Raw genomic sequence first — 7,635 nt, 5'->3', positions numbered from 1 at the left:
AAAATAGATAATTTAATTAATGTTCTAAAATCAATATTTTTTCAATTGTAGCCTTTTGAATTGAATGTTTATTAATAAAAAAAAAGAATTTATTAAATGCATTTTAAGTAATGAAATAACAATATCAACCTCTATGTTTAATTACATTATTTTAAATAAAAATTTCACATTTCAATGTAAAAATGCTTTGTTTATTTAAAAATAAATAATGTAATGCTTAAAAACAACAAAAAAGAAACAACAAAAAATTTGCAACATAGCTAATGCTAGCTCAAACTACTAAAGATCATGTGATGATTTAGAAAACAAAAATCGCCCCCATGGTACAGTGTATACCAATAGTATAATGAGTGTTTAAGACCCAAGCAAGGTGGTAAACATTGGGTGTGAACATGGCTTCACGATGTTATGGCAGCCAGCCTCAAGTGGACACTTGTTGAACTGCAGCTTGTAATAGGGTTGATGGCAGGATCTGCCACACCCTGAAGTAGTTGTGTAAAGAGCAATTAAAATGCTGTTTGAGCAAAGGTGTTTTTGGCTTTTGTTGAATGTGTGTCAGAATGGCAGTAAATCAAGTGGACTAATAATCCTGTAACCTTTATTTGAACTTTTATTAAATATGATACGAGTTAAGATATTTAGAGGAAAACAAATTACGTCCTTCATGAAGTCAGAGTATGATGTTTTAAAACTTTCCTAAAGCTAACCTGCAACTTTTAAAATAATTATTACTTAACATTAGTTTACTATAATGGCAATAAAAGTTTCTGATTCTGACACAAGTTCTAGATATGGCCTGTTTAAAGGTTTTTAAAACGTTTTAAATTTCTTTCCAAAGGTACTTTTCTCTCTTTCCCCACAACCAATAACAGTGTGGTAGAGAATTATTGCAAAAATAAAAATTCTAATGGAAAAATTCAGACTTTTACCAATGTGTTATCTCCTGGTTAAAGTGAGAGTTACGACATCTATTTTTTTGTACTTCACTCGCACTAAACCTCATTATCTCATCCTGAAAAATAAATACAAAAAATGATTTTTAATTCACATTTTCAAAAGACAAACAAACGTTTTTGGGCTTTAAATGTAAATAAAAAAGTGAAAAATTATTAATTATTATTTTTTATTATATCAAGGCATGACTACACTAACCCACTTTTTCATTTGTACTAGCAACATATTCAATACTATTTATTAGTTTAATAGTTTGTTTTTTTAATATTTTGGATCGGAAAAAGAGCGGATTTAAAAGTTTTAAAAGTGGAGCTGTGGTTTGTGTTTTGGATATCGTCAGGCAGTCTTGGTGTGTCCTGCCAGAGAAAGCACTGACAAAATTACATTTAATTCAACGTTGGATGAGCCAATGAGGGCCCACCTGGGGGTCGTACGGGGTCAACATTTCTAAAATGTATTTATCTTTAAAGAAAAAAAGAAAAAACACAAAAAAAGAACAACAAATCTAAGATTTTCATGTCATTTATGCATCAATAGTGGTCGTGAGTTCCAGTTCAAGCATTGAAGGCGTGGCTTCACATCCTCAGATCCGCCCACACTATATCTCGTATCTTTAGTGCTACTCGTGCTGTCCAAACACAAGTCATTCAATACAGCACATCAAACCAGCAGGGAGCTCCTGCAGGCTGGGGTTTCATCCTGCCGTGGAACCGAACTACGTCTGAGTCTTACAGCCTCAAACATCTGTTGTAATTTCTGTCAAATTGAACTTTTATTACCTGGTCATTAAAGCTGCGACGATGGCAAAACCAGATGGGTTCTTGCTGACCTTACAACTGCTTCTTTTTTTATGGTGTTGGTGAAAATTGAACCAAAGGAAGCCATGCGCTTTATAAAATTAAGGCAATCATTCCCACATTCCTGAGACATGGGGGGCACATAGGAGGGTGAAAAGGGGGCGCAGTGGAGGTAGTTGTGTGTGTGCGAGTGATTCATTCGCTTCTCGTCTGCATTTATATGCTCAACTAGGAAAGAATTGCACGAATAGTTTCAGTTTTTTACTGCTATAAATAAAGAGTTATGAGTCAATGATTCCCAGTGCCAGGAAGATCGTGTTTATTTGTCCGGGGTAGCGTGAAATACACTGGAGCAACTAACCAGAACAAAACTGTGTAAAACGTAGGAAGTGGAAGTTATGAATTTTGTAACGTTTTTTTTTAAGAAGATGGAGGTGAAAGAGAGGAGACATAAAGGTAAACAAGTGACGTGAGGAACATTTTTTTTTTTCACCAAACCAGAGAGAGCTTTTGTGAAACAGTATCCAAAGTACATAAACCAGTTTGGTATTAAAATAAAATGTTTATGAGTAGGCAAATGCCATCACAGCATCCACAATATGTGTCCAAAACCATGACACATACATGACACAAACATGATGACAAGAATTATCGCACAATAATCAGCCTAAATGCTTTGTTTAAAAATGAAATACTCTTTTTAAGGATGACAGTTTTGATGAGAGAAAGGAACTTGTTTTTAAAAGCAGTGTCTCTTATATTTATTTAAGTGAAACAGTCTTGAAAATATTTCTTTCTAATCTCAGATTCAACAACTTTATTTTACATGCTTATACGAAGTATTTGCAAAAGATGATTCATCTTCATTTAATAAATAACTTACACAAACTTCAGGTCAATGCTACTCATTTTCTACTCACCCTCATGTTGATTTAAGGGTTTGGATTATCTTCACAGTAATCCGTACTTTTTAGGGTTCAATTTATGTCCACATGACAGTGGTTACATTTCTTCGTACCTCCTTGTCCAAAAAGACACACTTGAAATACCTCCATACTGCTGCATCTGTATTGTCCATGTATTGTATTCAAGCTTCGACAAAAGTAATTCATTTTTAATGGGTTTATATTTTAAGTTTGTTTGTAACGTATAGAAGATCCCAGTCTATCTAACACTTTTCTGCTGATAGTCTCGGATCTTCTTCTACAAACAAGCTTAAAATAGAGAATTATTAAATTATTTTCGGAGCAATTTCTCTTTGTTTAGACTTCAATACAAGATGGACATTACAGACAATCAGTATGAAGGTACTTGGATGTTTTTTCGTGTGTCTTTTTGAACCGTCATATGGACACGGATTACTCTGAAAATAATCCCAACTCTAAATCGCCATGATTCTGAGTAGAGAATGAGTGAATCTGAATTATTGCTATTAGAGTGTGGTTATTTAAGAAGTTTGTCTTAATTCAAAAACCTTATCTATCTTCATTGGAATACTTTTGACGATTTATTTCAAGAGTAGCTACATTCTTTTTCTGTTAAATGACTACTCTGACAGTGGGAAAGACACTCTTGTATTGGTTTAAAGAGAGTCAATATTCACCAAACCTTGGACAAATGACTTCAGCACGTCCCACTGCAATATCTTTGTCATAATAAATGGACAGAAAAAACCTCTGCCTCTTCAACACATCGAATAATATCACCAAACTAGACTGTCAATAACTGGATTGTTCAATAAACCCTGAGGAAATCCCGTTTTTTTTTTTAAACAAAATAACGTCTTCCAGTGCGACACATGCATGTGTTTCTGAGGGGCCTCGTCGTGGTTAGAGGCCAGGGTCAGTGGAATAACATGCGCAGCAGCACACAACCAGCCTGGGTGAGATCTGTCTCTCCGGGAGGGACGGCTGCTCCATCACTGCGCCCGGCGGGGACCATTGGACTGACGCTGGGTGTGTTTATTGGAGACAGAAGGAGGAAAAACGTTAGCAGTTGGGAGAGAAGGTGTTACAGATTCTCCAGTATATTCACTCGAGTGAAAGGTTGGCAATATGAATTTAAACTTGTGTGTTCAGGAAGGAGATTTAGGATTCTAAATTTCATTAGACTACTGCCGGGATAACCGTTTAAGGAGGGCAGAAGCCTTGGAAAAAAACAGACTAAATTAATGTTTAATTAGAATAAGGACCCTCAGGAGCACCACAACACAGATATGTGGCTTTTAACTCACTAAAGTATAATTTTACTCTATTTTCAACGCTTATGTTGAATTGAATTACTTGTTTTATTTCCTTTTCTATTTCCTTCCATAGATTTGATAAGTCCATCAGCTTCTATTAAATATTCCCCTGCAGTTAATACAAAACTCTGCAACGAGAATTCTGACCCGCTCTAGTAGAAGAACTCAGATTTCCCCGATACTTAAAACTCTTCACTGGCTGCCAGTTTCTTTCAGGATCCATTTTAAAATTCTGGTTCTTACTTTCAGATCTATTCATGGTCAGACTCCTCCTTACATCAGTGATCTGATCCAGCCTTAAACCCCAGCTCGGGCTCTGAGGTCTGTGGATCAAAATCTACTGATGGTTCCTCACTGTCTTATGTGTCTTGACTTTTTAAAGTATATATTTTAACTGTGTACTGTTTTTGATTTTTAAAGCACTTTGAGACGCTGCTCTAGAAAGGCGCTTTACAAATAACTATTACTTACTAACTTATTACTATTAATGCGACATGACACATCACTCCGGATAAAAGATAATAAAATAAACAGACATGAGACTAGACACACGCCAGTGACACGCTTGTCTGTCAGCGGATGCTGCGAGCTGAAGGTCACCGAAGGAAGCACAAAACAATAGCGGCTTTTATTTCTTCACCACACATTCCAGCGGAGGAGAGGAGCTGGTGCGGCCGCCTGCTGTTTGAACCAGAGGCAGACTGGTTCAGTGTGTCTGGGTCACGGTACTTCCCAGAGCAGTTGTCGTTTTTCTTCCTATGAGCTGTAATGTCACAATAAAGTTTCATTGTCAGTGAGTTGAAGAGATACAGGGTGATTTGTTTAAAAGGTATTTCTGTAGCTTTAAGTCATTATATTTGCAGACTTTTGTTATTTCAAATATATAACTTCTCGTGTCAGACGATTAAAGGTTCATAGAGCACTAGCTTTTCATTTAGTTTAATTTAGTTGGAAGTGTGTTTGAGAAAGTTGACATTATTTCTTTTTTCAGTTTGATTTTATTGGCTTGTTCCCCAATCGAGTGATCATCGAGCAATTCTTAACCTAACTCTAACAAAACAAACTAAAAAATGTTTTTTTTTAAAACACTGAAATGACTATCCAGTAGATGACTTAGTTTAAAGTCATATGTGGCTACTTTTGATATTTCTTTTTTGATTTATTGACATTTTTCAATACAATCTCACATCAAATACTTCGCCTGACCCGAGGTCCCCTTACTATACTTTTTCAGTTAAATTAATATTCTCTTAAAAATTAATTATGCCCTTCAGTGTTTAACACATTAAGAGAGTCCGTAGTTTCTTGATCCGTCATTAACTATTCTTCCATGGCAATTCATTGGGAATAAAAAGGAACAAAATATATTTTAATTAAATTAAAATCCGTTTTTTTGCCCTCACACTAATTTCTATAGAAGCACTTGGAGAGTGCAGACCTCTGCCAAGCTGCTCATTTACACCCATATTGTGTCTAATTATTGCCAAACATGAATCGGTAACATGCAATACACTTTTAAGAATTGAATCAATCACACAACTGTTAAGAAGCCACACACTTGAAAATAAACAGTAAACAAAAACATAAAAGTTAGCGTCTAGAATTACATAAAATATAGATGATTCCTAATTGATGTCTGCTGTGATCGGAATGAAATATTTAAAAACTTAAAACAGCTTCTATATATAAGAATGAAGTATGTTTCTGTCAGGGTAAAATAAAATAAAAACTTTAGAGTATACTGTTAGTACTGAAATACTGAAGCAGTAAACAAACTCCTTGTTGTTTCTGGTAAAATGAACTGAACTAAAATGGAACTTTCTTGTAAAATTAGTTATTTCAAAGGTTTTTCCTCAGATTAAATCATCTTCATTGTCCAGTTTACAAAAATTACTTTAGTAAAGTTGATGTCTTTCTAAATAATTATAAACAAGATAAATTAAAAATACATATCGGTAGGATTACTTTTTTCAGTTTCCTCCCTTATTTTTTCTTTTAATTTACAGGTGAATATACATTTTGTTCCACATCAGCAGGTAATTGTTTTTATTCCTAATGACAAGATATAAGTGGAATTTATCGTATATATATGTAGGAAACATGTCTCATCGTGTTATCATGTCTGTGGGCGTAGAGAAGTGCTGGAAGAAGCATCCTGTTGTCGTCAACCTGTTTCCTTCTGAGCTCCGCCAGAGACTGACTAGTGTTACAGAGTATACACAGAGACAATGGCGCTGATGTCGTGCAAAAATGTGCGTCAGACACACATATACAGGAAGATATATTCGTCCAACACCTGTACTGCAAATTCTCGCTCAAGAGGAAGTGTGTGTACCAAGTACCAAGAGCGTTTTTTTTTTTGGCTTAAATCTGACGCCATCACCATGAGTAGCTGGGAGGGTAGGCGCTCTCCAACACCATTAATACAGAACAATCTCAAATATGTTATATTACCACTTTGTGTTTGTTTTTTTGGGGGCAAACAAGCCTGACAACAGAATATAATAATACAAATAAAGGAAAGTCGTGCAAACTGCTTTCAAATCCAAATCTGTTCTTCCCACTTCGATTTATTTGGTTTAGCTTTGGAACTTTCCTTATCATTTCTGACATTATAAAAAACTGAAACTGTGACAAAAGTCACTATATACAAATTGATCTGTATGATCTTAAAATGTTCCATGTTGCAGGCCTCATAAAATGATTTTTATCATGTGTGCCATAAAAAGACAATGAATTAATTCAATATTTATATTTACAAAGATACAGGTTGTCCTCTTAAGGAGTATAAAAACAAATACGAAAAAAATCAACTGAAGAAAAACAGGAGTGTCAATTACACAATAAGTTTAAATGATCAAAAGTAGCAAATGTAAATAAAGATAATGATAAATAAACCTATTCATTGACAGTCTAAAACCAGCCATAATTTTCTTTGAGAAATAAGGAATACATGTGATTCCATAATGGAGCCTTTTTTACCAGCAAATTTCATTGTGGTTATAATTAACATAATTACAATTATTATTAAAATAATTTTCTGGCTCGTAATAATTTTCCCTTTGTTTATCCATTTTTCTTTTATAATTGTTCTTGTTTTTCTTTTCTATTTTCACCAGTTTTATCTGCTACTAAACCGCCACAGTGATGTTGAGAAAAACTGCAACCTCTATAGCTCATGATATCAAAAAATAATCGATACTATTATTTAAATCAGCATCTGCATAATATGACTTAAATATTGATCTTTATGATACAGGTTGTCCACTTGATGGAATTTAGGTAAATACAATCAAAATGAATTATTGGGAAAACAGGTTTGGCAAACTCAATCACTCAAGAAGGCTATTTTCTTAATTATTATAGTTGCTAACCAAAAATAATGACAACCAAACATTCCTTAGCAGTAGTAGCCATACTTTTTTGCATCCTAATATTGACTGTCAAATTTCACGTTGGTTATAACTAAAAATCATTGAATTGTCCTCCTTTTCTGGCTCCTAATATTTAACTTAACTCTAAAAAAACAAACTAAAACATGTTTTATTTAAAACACTGAAATGACTTAGTTTCAAGTCATATGTGGCTACTTTTGATATTTCTTTTTTGATTTATTGATATTTTTCAATACAATCTCACATC

Source organism: Callionymus lyra, chromosome 10, assembly GCF_982586985.1.
Source record: "Callionymus lyra chromosome 10, fCalLyr1.hap1.1, whole genome shotgun sequence".
In the NCBI taxonomy this organism is placed as follows: Eukaryota; Metazoa; Chordata; class Actinopteri; order Syngnathiformes; family Callionymidae; genus Callionymus; species Callionymus lyra.
The sequence above is the reverse complement of the archived record's forward strand: the minus strand, read 5'-3'. Positions refer to the sequence as shown.